The sequence below is a fragment of the Crotalus tigris genome, unplaced genomic scaffold (genome assembly GCF_016545835.1).
Source record: "Crotalus tigris isolate CLP2741 ecotype Arizona unplaced genomic scaffold, ASM1654583v1 scf7180000017968.19369539983:2297261, whole genome shotgun sequence".
Classification (NCBI taxonomy): Eukaryota; Metazoa; Chordata; class Lepidosauria; order Squamata; family Viperidae; genus Crotalus; species Crotalus tigris.
Window position 1 is genome coordinate 128420 of NW_024096750.1, and position 18185 is coordinate 146604.

The following is an 18185-nucleotide window of genomic DNA, read 5'->3' on the forward strand; positions in this document are numbered from 1 at the left end:
TGGAAGGGACCTTGGAGGTCTTCTAGCCCATCCCCCTGCTCAAGCAGGAGAACCTATACCATCTCAGACAGGTGATTATCTAGTCTCTTTTAAAAAACTTCCAGTGATGGAGCGCCCACGATTTGTGGGGTTAAGCTGTTCCACTGGTTGATTGTCCTCACTGTCAGGAAGTTTCTTCTTAATTCCAGGTTGCTTCTATCTTTTATCAGCTTCCAACCACTGTTTCTTGTCCTTCCCTCTGGTGCTCTGGTGAACAACCTGACCCCTTCTTCTTCTACCCCTCAGATATTGGAATAATGCTATTGTGTCTCCCCTATTTCTTCTTTTCTTTATACTGGCCAAACCCAAGTCCCGTAGCTGTTCTTCGTACGTTTTGTTTCTCCAGACCTTTCATCATCTTAATGATAAAGTTGCTCTTCTCTGAATTTTTTCCAGACTCTCAACATCTTTTTTGTGATATGGTGACCAAAATTACCTGATCTATAAGGCATTGCTAGGTATTCAAAACTACCATAATAAGAAGCCCGAGATCAAAGTCAGTTAAATATTCATGGCCGTCTTTCTATAGTCTATAATCATCAAAAAATAACAATATCTTTTTATATAAAAATAAGGTTGCAGATGGGAATGGTGAATGAATCCTTTCTTCACACTGTCACCTAGAAATATTTTTAAAATCGCTAACCCTCAGGTAGACATGAGACCTTGTCTTTTAACTGGGATCTTAGCTGTCAGCTTCAAGTGACAATACAGTCTCATGTTTGATGAGGCAATGCAGTTGCTTCCTCTTCTCCAAATACATCCACAAACTCTGAATACTTTTCTGGATTCAACCCATTATGCTGGAGATGGAGAGAGATAAGAGTGGGAGGCTTGCAAATGTGGCTGTTGACAGTTTGAGTTGGAGGAGAAATTGTCCCTTGCTCCCAATGAAAATCTGAATCATAAGTTTACAGACAATCAATGCTTAGCACAATAAGGACATGTGAATAAGCTGTGACATAAAATATCAACAATGAATGATTATTTATTGTCAATAGCAAGAGAGTTGTGTGTCTGCACAACAGAACCACTTCAAAGTGCTTGCCTTTTGATTGTTTACACTGGCATAGGTTTCTCTAACAAATGTGTATGAGGAAATTAATGTGTTGCATTGTGACCTCGCCTATTAATTTAAAAGAGTGGAGAGTTGTGCTTTTAAGCTTGTTGCTTGCTGTCTAAGCTCTTCTTAATTGTCTGAGGATTCCCCTGCTGAGTTGTGCAGAGGAAATCCTGGGAATTTTTCTAATGACAAGGCTTCGGAGGGGTTCAGACACTTCTTTGCCACATGCCACATGCAGTTCCACAGGAGCTGCACTCTGTAGTTGTCTCAGAAATCTATACTTTCGTTGTGCCAATCTTCATTTATTGTTCTAGGGATCCACAATGGGAACATCAACTGAAGTCTGTTTTTGTTGAGGATTAAGATCTTTGTACTTATCCTGCTTGCATGGGATTTCCAAGTACGGTAGTGTTCAAGTAAGAACACAAGGGAGGCAGTGTTGCTGTAAAACCTTAATATTTCTTTTGTGCCTCAACTTTTCCAGTTGTCCATCAATTCACATACAACATTGGAAAGGTTCCTTCAAATTTGCGGGTATGCCTTGTCTCTCTGACCCATTTCTCAAGTTCATCAACAAGTCCTTCCTAAAATCTGAGCAAGACCATTCAGTCTCTGGCACTTAATTGAAAATCCAGTAAGTGAATTCTGTGGTTTATCTGTTTCAGCTTGCAAACCTCTCAAATTGCTGTTGCTCTCCCAACCAAATCATTAACTGTACCTCTAAATCTTTGCATGGAGTTCTGGTAATTGTTCAGTAATGGATCGCTGCCTTCAACGAAGTGCATGGCTTATTTGGCAGCTCCTTCTTTCAGCAGACTGAGAATAAAAGCCACTTTGGCTGTTGAAATTCTGCTGTCTGATCTACCATAAACAGTTCACAGTGAGTTGCAAAAGTCAGAAATCAATTTTCAGTTCCTCCAAACTTTTCTGGCAAACTGCCATGAAAGGAAAGACATATTGGCTGGGCTGCGGGCTGCTTTGAACAGCTGGCTGAAGTAACCCTAGTCCCAAACACTGATTAGTTGTAGCATGATATTTTACAGGTTATTTCTATATCCTTTTTCTTGTTAATGTTGTAACAATGCCTGAACAAGCTATTCTGCAGGCAGAAAGATGCCCTGAGGATCTGATGCCATTTCCGTGAACAAAGGCAGGTTTTTTTTAATTAAAGAGTATTATAGTGAAGCTTTTAAGATTGGGGTAGGCCATGTCAGGAAAAGACACCATAAGAATTATTGGAAGTCTATTGTTGTAAAGTATAATAACAGAATCTTGAAAGTCTGCCAAACTTGTCCGTTCTTCTGTCAAAGAGAATTAAGACAGAATTGTGTGGGTTTTTTTCACCCTCTCTCCTTTAACTCAGTGGTTCAGGACTCCATTTGGGGTCAAACGACCATTTCACGGGGGTCGCCAAACAACGCAGTCCGCCATTTTTTCCCCTTTTCCTTAGCTGTGCTACTCCCTTTTATTCTATTGGCTTTTGAAAGCCAATAGAATAGACTCTCTTGAATAGAGTCTAATTCTATTGGCTTTCAAAAACCAATAGGAATTGTCCAGGCTGTCTCTGCCCTGCTGAGCCCGCCAAAAGTCCCATTCTGCAAACGGTGCTGCACCAGTTGAGTAGTCCTCGACTTACGATCAGTTGGGGGTCACGGCATTAAAAAGGTTGAGAACCACTGATTTAACTGCTGTTACATTCTGACTTCTCCAAAAATGGTCACAGCCACTACATTGATTTTTTTTTTAATCACATAGGAGTCACCTATCAGTGGAGTTCAAATGGACAGAGGAGTCCTTTGAAGACCCCTCCACATTTTCACACCTAAAGGATGATATTCTGGACAGGTTATATTGTAGGTTGACTTCTGATATTTTCTGCCAAGGAACAGGCTATGAGGATAAACGTATGACTGAATGAGATTGACTAATAGATACAGCAAATTGCAGCATTTTTGCAAGTGCACTAATGGAGGGGGCAATAATGCAAGCTATTTTCCAACTATTTCATTAGATTAGAAAGAGGAGGCAGCAAAGGGCATTTCACTGATAAGGGAAAGATGGGATAAGGGAGGAAGAATGGAAGGATAGGCTAAACCAGGGGTCTTCAAATGTGGCCCTTTTATGACTTGTGGACTTCAACTCCCAGAATTCCTCAGCCAGGCATGCTGGCTGAGGAATTCTGGGAGTCGAAGTCCACAAGTCATAAAAGGGCCATGTTTGAAGACCCCTGGGCTAAATCCAAAGCTATTTTCTTTGGGGGAGGGCCAATGGGAAGGGATATTTCTCTGAATAATTACCAAGGAAAGTGGAAATTAACAATCTCCAGCAAGGAGAGGGGGATAGGAAACAAACATTTTTTTCCCCACAATTCCAAAACAATCCAATCCTTCTCTAGCCTAACCTACCAGGAAGAGATTGTAAACAAAGCAATAGGATTAATCTTTAACTGTGGTAGACAACTCTTGTAAATTCATTCTGATGATTGCAAAGATGGGTTTAAGAAAGGTGAGCTCGCTTGCTGCACAGGCATTTCTTCCACTAATAATGACACCAATTGGCTAAACATTGGATATAGCCAGAAGGCTGCTGAAGAGATGCCAATTTGCTATTTTGGCTACTGTTTTGAAGAGCCATCAAACAATGATGCAAAAGGGTACCTTGGCCAGTTGCTGTTTCTTACAAACTCTGGAGATGCAACACTCTCCCCATTTCATGCTGCCAGTTGGTAATGAAAGCATCTTAGCAGATCTTATTTTTAACATTCAGTCTTTATAGACAATCAATGCCCCAAGTATAGAAGAGTCTTTTCCCTAGCCCGTTTCAATGTCTTGCCCTCAGCACTACTCGACGGGTGATTCAAGAGGCTCCCGTTTAGTGAGCGACTATGCCCCTGTGATAGGGCTGAAGTTGAAACTGTGGAGCATGTCTTATTATACTGCCCTATGTATAATACAGCCAGAATTAAACTATTGCCTCTCCTTGGAATTGATCCCTCTGGTTCTAATGTTAATAATTTGGTTTTATATTTTCTAGGAGAATGGCTCCTCCTATATTACTTCTCAGCTTTTAAGAGCTGTAACTATTAGAAGAGAACGTTGTAATTCCCCTTAGCTAAGGCTTCTGGTGTTAATTGTTTGTGATTATATTTTTCTTGTGTTTTCTTTTGTTGTACTTGTATTTTGGTCTGTGACCGCAAAATAAAAAAAAAATATTATTATAGACAATCAATGTCCTAATTAGTTTTTCCCAATTTTTAGTTTCCCATTAATATTTAAATTTAACATTTAATATTTAAAAGTTCCAAGTTTTAAGTGACCAAAGTTCCCTTTATCATAATTCATCATAAAGTCTAGTATTCAGGATACATATCTTATCTATTTGAATATATTCTATTTCTCACCATCTTACATCTAATTAATAATACAGTGTAACATTCTTATTTTCTATTAATTTCCAAATGTCTTAAATTTAGTAACCAAAATTTCCCTTGTTTCAACATCAAATACTTCCTCTCTTTTTATCTTCGTGTCTCATATTTAAGCTAGTACAGTTCTTATTATAAGAGCTAAGTAAAAACATGTTTATTACATTTATCAGTAGATTTTTGGCTTATATATGTCTTAATTACTTTTACATTAAATCTTTATAAACCAATCAATATTCAAATTTAACTTTTGATATTTATACTTCCAAGTTTTAAATGACCAAAGTTTTCTTTATTTCAGTTCATAACAAAATTTAGTATTCAAACGTACACATCTTGCCTATTTAAGTATATTCTATTTTAATACTCACTAATGAGTCAAAACCCCAATTTTCTTCAGCCTTATTCTAGCTTTATTTCTTTGCCAACTCGCCTTCCATATCTGTGTTTTAAGTCATCAAATAGTTCTCCCTCTGTTATTATATATATTGTTTGAGATAAAAAAGGTCATCCAGTCTCCATTTTTTGGGAAGGGCTAACAAATCATCTCTCTGTGTTTCCATCTAGACGTAGTTCTCCTGAAATGTTTATCTTCCCTTTGGTCTGTTCTTCTTGTTGATCCTCAGGTTTCTTTTGGTATATATAGAAAGTCTTTTCCATTTTCAATGTTGTCAGTCCCTTTTCTGGGTTTTCCATTAACTATGTTTGTTGATCAGTTGAATCTTCTAACATAGTATTTAATTGTTCTTCTATTATATTCTGTGTAGTTGGTTCTTTAGTTGTAATCAAATTTTGGGTTCGTATATCTAGGCTGACATTTTGTTCTTTTCTGCAGCTTCTTATTTCATCAATAGCTGTAAGAATAGTTTCATAAATTGCTTTCAATGTAAAAAGAATCTGTTCCTGATCTTCTTCCATGTTCTCTTAGTGGTGTGTTAAATTAAAAGCTTTACAATCAGAGAATGAAAATAATTTTGTCACTGAATATAAAACACAGCTGGGCTTCTTACAGCTAATATCTGCCAAGGTTGCAAATAATCTGGGCTTCAAGCCAAGTCTCTTTTAGACCATAACAAGGTGTAATATCAGGTTTAGCCACAAGATGTCACCCACACCATTTAAGATTTTTGTTTTTTTAAGTCCAAAATTTTTATAATCCTTTCTCAATTTTACTTCTTTTTTGTAAGTAAAAAAAAACAAATCTTCAATAAGAATAAGAAATCTTTTAGTCCTCAAATTTTAGAAAGATAAAAATCCAGTTGGAATCAAGTTATTTTTTCAGTGTTTTAAACTCCCCTGGATAGTCAGTCGCTGCTATTGTTAAAGGGTGGGATAAAATTTCCCTTCCCTCTCTCCACAGGGGGGGAATACTTTGGGCAGCTTATACAGGTGGAAAAAATAATTAGGATTGAAGAGAGGTTCAGATCTCACCCAGTCTCATCCACTCTGCTTTGTAGGTGCCTGGTGGTAAATTTGACTTTGGCTGTCTGCAGCCTAGTGATGGGCCATATTTCTATGGCCAGTCTTTCGTCCCCTGGTTTGGAGGGCTGCCCTGGATTGAGTGGAAAGGGTACCACCCTCCCGCAATTAAGCAGGGATCCCATCCTTGCTTGTTGCCCCTACAGGGAGACTTTCAACCCTTTCCAGGTCCCCCAATGATGCGAAATTGGATGTGGAAGACGGAGCTTGTCTTCCAAGCATCCGTGGCGGCCGCAGCAGCAAACCGGAAGTCCGCATCTTAGTAGATCTTATGCAAACTCTGCATAGATCATTCATACAGTGTGTGGTGTCACTGTCCAGATATGTTTAACAGAAGTCAGCAAAAAGAAACTGTATTGAAAGCCCAAGACTTTAATTGCATTTGAAATCCATCCACCCTGAGAACATACTGTGTGAAATTATTGTTTCCTATCAGGGTAAATAAGCTGGCAATTAAAGCACAACCAACTCCCCTTTGGAGACTAAATTATGCCTTAACATTACTGCATTTGAAGGCTAAGAGAAACAGGATTTCCTCAAAATACTTTCCACTGGCTGCTGCTTTAAATTTTCTCAAATATAGATGAAAGAAGAGTGCATATATTGCACAGTAACTTTCTCTGAGAGATTTATTTCACTTGAAATCCTATTACCCAGAAGGTCTAGATGATTTTCCTCATGAAGAAAAACCAAGTTTAATTTCAATATTATTAAGAATGAAAATAAATAAAACATATCCTGAAGTTATTTCCTAGTAAGTAATCACAGTTTGCCCCTTGTAAACTGGTTTCAGGCCCTGTACTTGTGTAGTTAATTTTTATGGCATAGTAGGAACCCAAGCAGTGTGATTTCTTCAACAAACCATGATTAAGTATATTATCATCACAGTGACCATGTGTCCTTTATTTTAAAGAATTACATAATATTTGCAAAATTACAGAATAACTAAATTGGAAGGGACCTTGGAGGTGTTCTAGTTCAACCCCCTCTCCTCAGTTAAAGATCAGTCACTTAACAATTGTTATGACAGCTTTGGAAAGCTTTACAGTTTGTAAGCAATTTTGACCATCATAACACATTGCACACACCCCACGTGGTCACCTGACTGCATTTCTGGCCTTTGGCAATGAGTTCACATTTGCAATCAGATGCAGCATGGTTACAAATGGCAACATTTTTGTTGTTTTCTAGAAGAAAAAAAACCCCACCCATTGGGCATGCTGGATTTGCTTAAATGACCGTGTGATTTCCTTAAGAACTACAGCAGAGCTGAAGAAGCTTCTTGGATGAGAAGCGAAACGTCTTCAAAGAAAAACAAGAAAGTCCAGTTGCCTTCTGAAAAAGCATCTGTGACCTGGATGACTGAGAATCTCCATAGACATTGATTTACAAAAAAAAAAAAAAAAAATGATATTCCAGTGTCTCATTCCATGTATCATATTAAAATATTCTATTTTTTTTTAATTACATGTAAAACTGGTTTGTTGATTTCACTTCAAATTTGGCATCTCTTAAAATTCTTAGTAACCCAGTTGCCTTTGATTAGTAAAGCATCTGAGTGTGTTTTTGTCTCAATACATATTGAAAAGCAGTGATCAGAGCAGAAATAGTCATGCCAGTGAAACCATACAAATATTTACAGTTTGTAAAAACAATATAGTAATAATAACATGAAATATTATGAAATGTCAGATTCTTGTTTTTTATTTAGTGTTCCCTTAATTTATACGTTCCTGGGTTCTTTTCAGTTATGTGCTTTGAAAGCATAAGGAGCGAAGATTAATTGAATTTCATTAAGCTCATGCTACTAGAGCCTATTACCATACAAACTAAACAATGTGTCTAAAATTCAGGAACAGAACTGAAATTCCTAAGCTAAATAAAGAGCAGATGTGTGGATCAAAAGAGGAAGAAAACAGGGCTAACTAAAATATTATTTCAACTTTTTTCTTCTCCTTCATTCAGAGTTGATCTGACATACATGGAGAAATAGATAAATTCACAGGCAGGCTGCTTATGAAACTTTGACTGTTCTTGCAAGACTTCTTTATTCAATGAATTGTTTATTTAACAAAAGATTTATGATATCATGTCACAGTGGCTTTTGCTTGCCCTTCTACCTCCCCTATGAACATGATAATAATTGTAGTCCTCAAAGTCTCAATTTGTCCTTGAATTTTAACAGCTGGCTTAAATGCCATTGGCACTTCCACCAGAATCTTGATTTCTTTCAAAAATAGTTGGCCTTGTATCTTTGCAGCCAATCCATGGGTATTTTTTTTTTAAATCTGTAGCCAAGACACTCATCTCCAGAACAAAACGCTTAGCTGATGAACAACACCTAAAACCCGAACTACACACTCTCACCAATGTACTAACATCCAATGGATTCCATAGAAATAAGATTACAAACCTAATCCAAAAAGAGTTGACTCTGAAAAATAGATATACGCACATCTTTTGTGTGCATTTTATATGGATTTTCTAGATAATGATCACCACTTTGAATTTTACTTGGAAATCTATTCAGCTAGCTTCATGCTTAAGGAGAAATCAGAACTTATGCTTTCCTACTTTCTAGCTTGGTGTCTTAAATCACTACACCAAATGTGCTGTCATCGCATGCTAAGGATCCAGGTTAAATTGTCACCATTACAGGAAAGTCGCCCATCTGAAAAGAAGTTACTGCAGATCAGAAAGAAAAAAAAAACAATTGAACAAAAGTTGGATAACGTTCTATGTTATGTCCAAGCTGCTGAAGGAGTGGTCAAAAATTAGAAAGGGGGAAACTTGCAGCTTGGAATGAAAGAAATTTTAATTTAGTCTACACTTTTAACTGAAGTAATCTCATTTGTACATACAGTCCTAGCACATATTTTTCCATTCTGTAAATATATAAACATGTTGGAAAAGATTGAACATTTCTGTGTTAAGCTTTGGAAATGATACAAAAATAATTTCATCTGTGTTGCAAATCTTTTAAAGAAATTGCAGTAATGGGATGAATGGTTTTATAATGAATCCAACATTATTTTAAGACCAGTAAACTGATTTGTTCATCCATTTTAGCCACAGTTTTTACAACATATTTTCATTAATAAAGTACACAAAGTCCAAAAGGACAATATGTCAGAAAATTACTTTTAGCTGAAATTCAAACTTCAGCTAAATGTTACTGAAAACCTTCTCAACTTTTTTTTCTATGGAAAAAATCTTCACATTATCCCCTTTATATTGAAAAGTCCTTGTACCTCTGACTTAGACATCAGAGAAGATTACCACTGAGATCAGTTCCTGAGCATGATTATCATGTATGATTTATGAGCAGGAAGGCCCAGGGCTATTTTAAGTAGGTGAGAATGAATGAATGACTTAGAGAAAGTTGCTTCTAACTGTGTTGCTTGTTAGGTTCTTAAATGTACAGTTCAGTAATTGTAGAACAAAGAAAGGTCATTAACCTTTTAAATGCCCCCAATGTACTATAGCACATGTTTTGCAATATATTTAGCATATTTGCCTAAAGCTAATTGGAATTCTAAAGCAGAAGTTATATTCTATTCCACAATTTGCATGATTTTAAATAATTAAGCAGAAGTTATATTCTACTCCACAATTTGCATGATTTTAAATAATTAATCTACCATACATGTAGAACATATTCAGAATTAATTGGAATATTACCTGCATTTACCTTTTCATTCACATGAACTGCCCTCGCGTTCATGGAGAAATAAAATGTGCAATAAAAAAAGAGAGTGGCTTTCAGCAGTCTTATTTTTGCACTTTATTCTTTTCAGATTTTTTAAAGTTTCCCTTATTAATAAAGAATTGGAAAGGTTATTTAAGATGTAAATGACATTAAATGAGGCCAGTTTCCATTGACAGGATATGTCAGGTTCATAGGTTTGACAAACAGATATTGGCTTCTATATATGTGAACATCTGAGAGGTTGCCAAGGGTAGCAAATGAAGTCACTCACATCACACCATGCAATTAATATGAATATAATTGTTGGGAAACTGTCAGCTAGATTGGTAGGGGGGTAAAGCATGGGCTTAGGTTAGAGCAGGGGTGTCAAACTGCTGGCCCGCAGGCCGGACGTGTCATTGCCAGGAATGGAAAAAAAGTCATGATACATCGCGACACGTCACGTGACGTTGCGAGTTTGACACCCCTGGCTTAGAGTCATTGTGCAGCTGCAAAAAGCATAAACCTGAGCACTGAGCCAAGATCCATGAAGCTTTATCTAGTCATTCCCAGAGGAAGATGAGCAGTCTGGAGAGATTCCTATAATTTAGGTAGAGAACAATAAAGTTGCTAGACTTCAACTGTGTGTGTGTGTGTGCATGTGTGTGTGTGTGTGTGTGTGTATTAATAATGTCAGTGAAAACACGATTCCTGGGTATATCCATATCATAAAATAAATCAATCACGACCACCAGGAAAAATCTAAACTGGAAAAATTTAATAAATACCGAGCTTTTGTCGGAAATTTCCGACATCATCAGGGTTAAGAGCTAGTCAAAAGTATATTCAATACTACACAATCTTTGAACTCCGGGATAAATATAAATCAGCTGTTTATTGTTAAAAAATTTAAAACAATAAAAACAACTATTTACAATGTTAAAACAAACTTAGCTTTCGCTGGTCCACTGCCAGCGTCTTCAGAGTAAAGCATTGGGGTGGAGAAAGATCTCTTTTAAGCCTTGCTAACCTAGTTTTTTATACATTGACCGCGTGATAGGGCCATTTGTCTTAACTGACCATAATTACCTTAAATGTCCCGCCTCTCCTTGTTTGCACTTCAGTTTCACAACTTCTCTCTCTCCCCTCCTTATCCTTCTTCTCCTTCCTGGTGATATATATGTTTCCCTTATAAATCTAAACCCTAATTATTAAGCCAATTAGTCCCTTATTTTTTATCATTTTCCAACAACATTTGAATCTAATAGCCATATTTCCCTTCATCTCCAGGTCTCCCTTTAGCCCATTAATTGAGACTTTAGGATCTCTTTAGTAAGCCACTCTACCCACTTTTCTGATATGGCAAAGATATATAACCCTTGGCCTTCTAACATGTGGAAAAGAGTAGGACAACAAAGCAGATGGGACCAAGATAAAAATCTTTGACGTCATTTACATCAAGATTAAATAAAGAATTGTTAAAAAATCTCTTTAATTTTGAGTTGGACATCTGACAATCTTATGATTACTGTGACAGCAATATAGTTACATTCCAAATATTTAGTATTTTCCTGTTCCATTGTTTTAAGAATTACTATTTGGTGGCAATTTGGGAGCAAGAGATTGGAAGGACCTCCAAAGATTTAGTTGACAGAGAGGGGAATACATATATTAATGGGGCTGCAGGCTGTGTACTTTTGTGTTAGAAGCCACAAATTATATGTCTCTGCCTGTCTCCAGAAGTTGTTCCTGAAATGTTGATAAATTAGGAATCTAGACAGCAGGAGCCTAAAATAGGGGTCTTCAAACTTAGCCCTTTTATGACTTGTGGACTTCAACTCCCAGAATTCCTCAGCCAGGCATGCTGGCTGAGGAATTCTGGGGGTTGAAGTCCACAAGTCATAAAAGGGCCAAGTTTGAAGACCCCTGACCTAAAAGAATCAAGGGAAGATTGTGATGAGGAAGAATTCTTCTTATTGGGCTACTTAGATGACCCTGAACTGATTTTTATGACCCTATCAGGACTCGGAGATAAGAGGAAGCCTTCAAAATTTCTGTCAGGACAAGTTGGCCAATTGTTGATCAGATAAGCAATTGGTGTCCATGAAGGTTGTAAATATCAGCGCTCCAGTGATAGATGAACAGAATGCAAATCCCTAACCCATCTGCTTGGCACATGCATAATGGAGGAAGGATATCTATATATTTTTTTCAGACCTACTGGATATCAATCAATCAATTCATTATTACAGCCAAAGGCCAACACATAAATTAAACATTCAAATAAAACAAAACTAAACAGAACCAACACAAGAAGACATAGCAATATATTACAATCAATGATGCAATCAATGGGCGACCAAGGTCTGCCTAGTTTTACAGACAGTATAACAAAACCTAGCTACCTTCAGAAAAACTGAATCATACTGACCTGACAATAAAAATACATTGAGTATAGTCTAATGCTGGATAAAAACATATAATAAAATTAATGATAAAAGATTATTAAAAAGATCTAAAATGTTTGTTTATGTTTTTGGCGAATCCCATTGCTGCTGCGCAGAATCTAGCCACCTGTGCCATGATCACTGCCTGCTCATCCTTAAGCAGCCACTGGGTATAAATATTTTCCGAACAACCAGGATACCTATCAATTATGGGGAGGATATGGTTTTTCCGAATAGCTCTATAGAAGGAACACCAAAGGAGTATGTGTCCAATGGTCTCCAACTCTCCTGAGCCACAAGAGCAGAGTCTTTCAGCCAATGGTGTCTTTTTATACTTGCCGTACAGGACAACCGATGGAAACGCATGGCACTGTGCAAGCGAGAATGCTTTACAATGGTTTACTGACTCCAACTGACTAAGATACCTAGCAGATGTAACCACATATCTAATAGAGTCTGGAGCCAGAAACAGAGGAGCTATACCTAAGTCCGCTTGGACCTAATGGATAACTTTTGGACCACGAGTGAGTTACCAAATTGCCCCAAAGGTGCTGATACAGCTTTATCCCTCTAATTGTACCAACCTTTGCATACCTTATAGTGCTGAAAGCCTATCAAAATAATAGCTGAATACAACATATAAGTAGAGTAATTAAGTAATTACAAGAGTAATTAAGGTGAATGACTCTGGGAAGTGGGAAACAAAGTGACATGTGTACATCAGCTGCCGCATCCCACAGTCTTTCTTTGTCAGGTCTGAAGGAGTGTGCGTTGAGACCAGGAAGGGATGAAAGGCAGAGGGCATTGCAGAAAAGATTACACACATCCTAAATAGATGGAAACCAGAGAAAGAAACACCCCACCTTAATTTTCTTTGGTATAAGGTGGGGCAGAGAGAAACCTGGACAGGTTTTCAAGATTCTGTTATTGTACTGTATTTTACAACATTGAAGAAAGTTCCTGGAATTCCTGCCATGCCTTGACCTGGCCTATTTTGAGGGACATAAATTATAGCACCATGCAAACCTGTGAGTCTAACTCTTATCTGGTGCCATTTGTCACTTGCCTTACCAACAGTGGGGACTTTGAGGGTCAGAAGCCTTGTCTAGATCCAGAGTGCCTCTCTAATGCCAGGGTTTTTTAAAAATTAATGTCATGCTCTAAGAGGCTGGCAAACTCATGGAGCAAGAATCACTTGGATTTCTGGAAAGATTTTTATTGCTAGTAGGATAAAATAACAGCGTTTTGAAATCCTGCCCAAATGTTTCTCTTACAAAATCAGACTGACTGATTTTGTATTTCTGTCTCATGCTTTTCATCTCCCCTGGATTCAAAAATATCTCCTGCAAGGGTCCCATTTCTGTCTATAATTGTACGGTTGCTCCCTCAGTGTTCCTAAAGTTTGTTAGGCTTTCCATTGTAAGGCCAATGGACTCCTTCTGCTTTTTATCAGGCTTGCAATTCTGGGACAGTTCTGTCAACAAAGTATTGTATGTACAAGGGCAAATATTGGAGACAGTAGCAAGAAAAAAGAAAGCATCATATACAGTTTTATAAACATGATCCCTTAAAACAAAAAATGAAATTGTGTTCAAATGAATCCGCTAATTAACCAAGGAAAGCATATTTTAATGTATTTTTAACTAGCACTAGTGAAGTGTGCGTGTTTTTGCCTCCCATTGCAATATTAATTTGCATCCAGTGCCGGAGAGATAGGTAGATAGATATTTTATTATCATCCAAGGGGTATAAAAAGAAAACATTAGAAACACCAGGAACAATAAACTTCAAAATATATGAAAGAAATGATAATGTTTAAGGTTATTATGACATTTAAGTAGCAGAACTGGACCTACATATTTTTCTGTGTATGATGCACCTTTGTATAGGACGCTCTGGCATGCGAGTTCCAAGCTTACAGCAAACAAAGTCAGCGCTGGGAGCAATCATCTCCCAACACTCTAAATAGATGCCTCCTGGCCAACCCCATCCCCCACCCACCTAACCAGCATCCGGCACGATAAGCATGCATAGTCAGTTCACAGCAGCGGCCTTCCGACCCTGGTAAACAAACCGGCGTGAGCACCGGCATGACAGCAAGGCAAGGGAAGCAAAGGCAGGTTTTAAACTCCCCACCATTTCTCTGCACCAATCAGTAGTTTGGTGGAGCGCCGAACAGCTAAGCCAGCAAATCCAGAAGTTCGGCCAGCTGCTATCATCAAGCGGGACAGCCTTGCAGCTGCATTCCACAGGGTCCCTGGCCAGCATACAGGTACGAGGGAGGGAAAGGGCTATCGCTGCTATCCATGCTGCTGGTCGCATCTGCTGCCTCCGGATGCCACCATCCAACGATCTTGCCCAGTCCCCCCCCATTAGTGGCAAGCCCACAGGGGCTTGACGCCTGCACCAGGCGGCATGGCAACCCACACAGGCATGCCCTGGGCTGTGGAGGTTACCATTATTTTTCTGTGTATAACATGCTGCCCTTGTATAAGACGCACCTGACTTTTGAACAGGGTGTTTGCAGGAAAAAAATAGTGTCTTATACACGGAAAAATATGGTAAATCTATAAATTGGTTAAATTCTGCCTTCTCCACCTGAATACTTTCAGTGCCTAGAAAACCTCAAAAGGGACCTGAGATGTGATTTGGGGAAGATTTTCAACCTTCTCAGGTGATTATTTTGTGTCTTTTGAACCACACCCTGGTCCTCCCCCTATCCTTCAAGAGAAATTTTAAAATAGCACAGAACAGAAGAGAGGGATGGATGGGCAGGTCATTGTTTCAATATTAATGTTATTTTAGAACGGGGCGCTGCTCTGCTTGGCTTTTCATGGGAAATTATTTATTTATTTATCTATTTATGAGACTTATATACCGCTTTAAGTGCAAGCACTCTCTAAGCGATGTACACCAGTAAGCAACATATTTATATATTTACATTGCCCCCAACAATCTGGGTCCTCATTTTACCTACCCCGGAAGGATGGAAGGCTGAATCAACCTTGAGCCGGTGAGATTTGAACCGCTGACCTGCTGAACACAGTCAGCAAAAGTGGCCTGCAGTACTGCACTCTAACTGCTGCGCCACCTCTGCTCCTTTAAGCAGTAATGTGCTTAGAATTGTTCAGGGTGATGGCAATCCTTATCACCAGTGAATACCCAAAAGCATGTGGAACTAAGCGTGAGATGGGCACTCCCTCCCATTGCCCAGAAAGCCAAGTATCAGAGGTGGCCACTTCCAATGTAGGACACCATTCATGAGCATGTTGAACCCATCAGCTCTGCCTTCTGATACTTGGCTGGTTCTAGGTCTTTCTTGCTCAAGCATGTAGGCTCTTGAGGTTGTGGCCTACTTTTATTTAAAAAGCCCTGATAGGACAGTTGTTTGCTTATGTTAGAGGATTTATTGCGGTGCACGTAGGAAACTATTAGGGGAAAGCTAGTTGTTCCCTATCGCTAGTAAATGTAGAAGTGAGAATGAGGTCATGTTCTCTTGTTTTTCTTTTTAGTTCCAGACTGTGAGGAGCTTGTTTTTGGGCAGTAAACTGAACAACTGAATTTTTGTATCTTTGTATCTTCAAGCTACCATCTTCTTTCTGAACACGTCAGGCATTTTACTATTTTAACATTTTGAACAGTTCCACTGCAATTTCAGAGCAATTCATTCTGATCGCCTTTTGGCAAGGCAGATGGTATCATCCTTGACAGCTGCAAAGAAGATGGCAATCATTAAAAAGGAGCTTCCAGGCAATCCCTGGAAATTAAAGCATAACTAGAAGGAAAAATTGAACATGGACCTTAAAAATGACTGACTAGTATATTCACATGTCATGCCTTGGGGAACAATCTCAATGTATCTTCATATAACGTTATTCCTTCAACGGTAGTCAAATTCAGGTAGACTGCTTGGCAATAGGAGTTGTGGATCCAGCTTCCACTGCATCTCTCCTGTCCCCATCTCTTCATATTGAGTGCTTTCCTTCTATAAACGAGGAGCATATCTCATTCTCCTAAAAGGCTTTTAGAATATGTCTACAGCATTCCACGCTTCAGGGCTAGAATTCAGGACGTAGAAAATAATAGCCCAAAAGAAAATTAAGAGGCCATTATACCACAAGTGCAACCATAGTCCAATTGTATTCCAAACATAGCTCATACTATGCGTAAGCAAGCCAGGATGGTTGATTGCTTAGTCATGTAACATCATTGTTTTTGACTTATAGAGATCACATAAGTAGATTTTTTCCCCCCTGCTGATCTATCCCTAATCTGTTCATTCAGGTCTTCCAGTGGTGCATTTATCACCATTGTAACTAAATTCATCCCCCTTGCTGCTGATCATTTTCTTTTTCCTTTCACCTTCCTCAGCATTAGTCACTTTTCCTGAGCGCTGGGTTTTTGCATAATGTGTCTGAAGTAGGATAATTTGGGCTCGGTCATGTTCAGAATATAGATTGTGTGACTGCGAATTTTCCCCACCCTAGTTCAATACCTTAATCCCTACGTTACAGCATCACTCTGTGTACTGACTGCAAAATAAGTGAAAGTCTCAATTTTCCAAACCCAAAATGGGTAGCAGAGGTCATTATCTAAAGACTCAGTTGATATTCACCATGGTATACAGTATATAGAAGATTGCCACTGAAATGGGAAAAGGAATACATGGAACAGAGCATTAATTTACAAATGACTAAACTAAAAATACTTGTGTTTGGTATTTGTAAACCTAAAACAGTGGTTCTCAACCTGTGGGTCGGGACCCCATTTGGGGTCGAACGACCATTTCACGGGGGTCGCCAAACAATGCAGTCCGCCATTTTTTTCCTCCTTTTCCTTAGCTATGCTACTCTCTTTTATTCTATTGGCTTTTGAAAGCCAATAGAATAGACTCTCTTGAATAGAGTCTAATTCTATTGGCTTTCAAAAGCCAATAGGAATTGTCCAGGCTGTCTCTGCCTTGCTGAGCCCGCCAAAAGTCCCATTCTGACCGGTTGGGTAGTCCTCAATTTACGACCAGTTGGGGGTCGTGGCATTAAAAAGGTTGCGAACCACTGACCTAAAAGAAAGTGGAAAGTTGGAATAGATCTGAATGAAGGGGATATGATCTTATGAAGCGCACTTTGTGAATCTATGAAAGTGAACATTTTGGTTCAGTTATGAACAAATGAGCTAAAATGTCAGAAAGTATGAACTGGTGTCATCTACGTTGTTTTCAGAATATATAGTGGTATACAACCACATACCACTATGATATGAAAGTAAGAAAGTAAGAATGTATAGATTGGTAATAGTTGCATGCTAGGTTCCAGTGAATGGTGATAATGGAAAAACAACCTGAATCAGGAGTCTTCAAACTTGGCCCATTTATGACTTGTGGACTTCAATTCCCAGAATTCCTCAGCCAGGCACATAAAAGGGCCAAGTTTGAAGACCCCTGTTCTCAATGAATGCATTTCAGAGAAATGTTATTCTGTTTAGTGACATGAAAAGATGGGTGAGACCTAAATGAGAAAAAAGAAACTTAAGAATAAATGAGAATGGTGATTGTTCAGTGAGGAGCTATTTGGAACATGTTTGCTTATTTTGATCACATGGATTAAATACATAGTTTAAGCATGTGTATAATAAGCATACATATAATTAGAGACCTGGGTCCCTTTGCAAGCTTCTGAAGAAGATCTGGATCCAGCTGCCTGGTCTACTTTTTTTCTTCTACTGTAATGCTGAAATATATTCAAAACTTGGAGTGCTAAATAGAACTTGGAAAATGTGGGCATTATCAAAAAGGCTTTTCTCTGCTGATTGTAATGGCTGGACAAACACATATGGAGAGAGGTAGTATTTCAGATAATCAAATCCTCTGAATGACCACTAGATGGCAGTGAAGAGAAACGCCAAACACCACACCTTACTGGCAGCCTAACCGCCACAGCAAATTGCTTTTGATTAATTCAATCAAAAGTTAAATAGTCAGATTAGGAAGAAATAAAAACAAGTTGAAATCTGCACAGAGCTGTCTCCCTCAGTGTTGTGGTCTATTCC

The 18185-nt window shown here is 38.4% G+C and overlaps 1 protein-coding gene across 1 annotated transcript in view; it reads left to right on the forward strand.

Moving 5' to 3' along the window:
- Positions 1 to 18185, forward strand: part of LOC120308928 (catenin alpha-3-like) — a gene marked incomplete at its 5' end in the record, with an annotated part of 213393 nt that overhangs the window by 121774 nt on the left and 73434 nt on the right. The gene's annotated exons all lie outside the window — the stretch shown is intronic.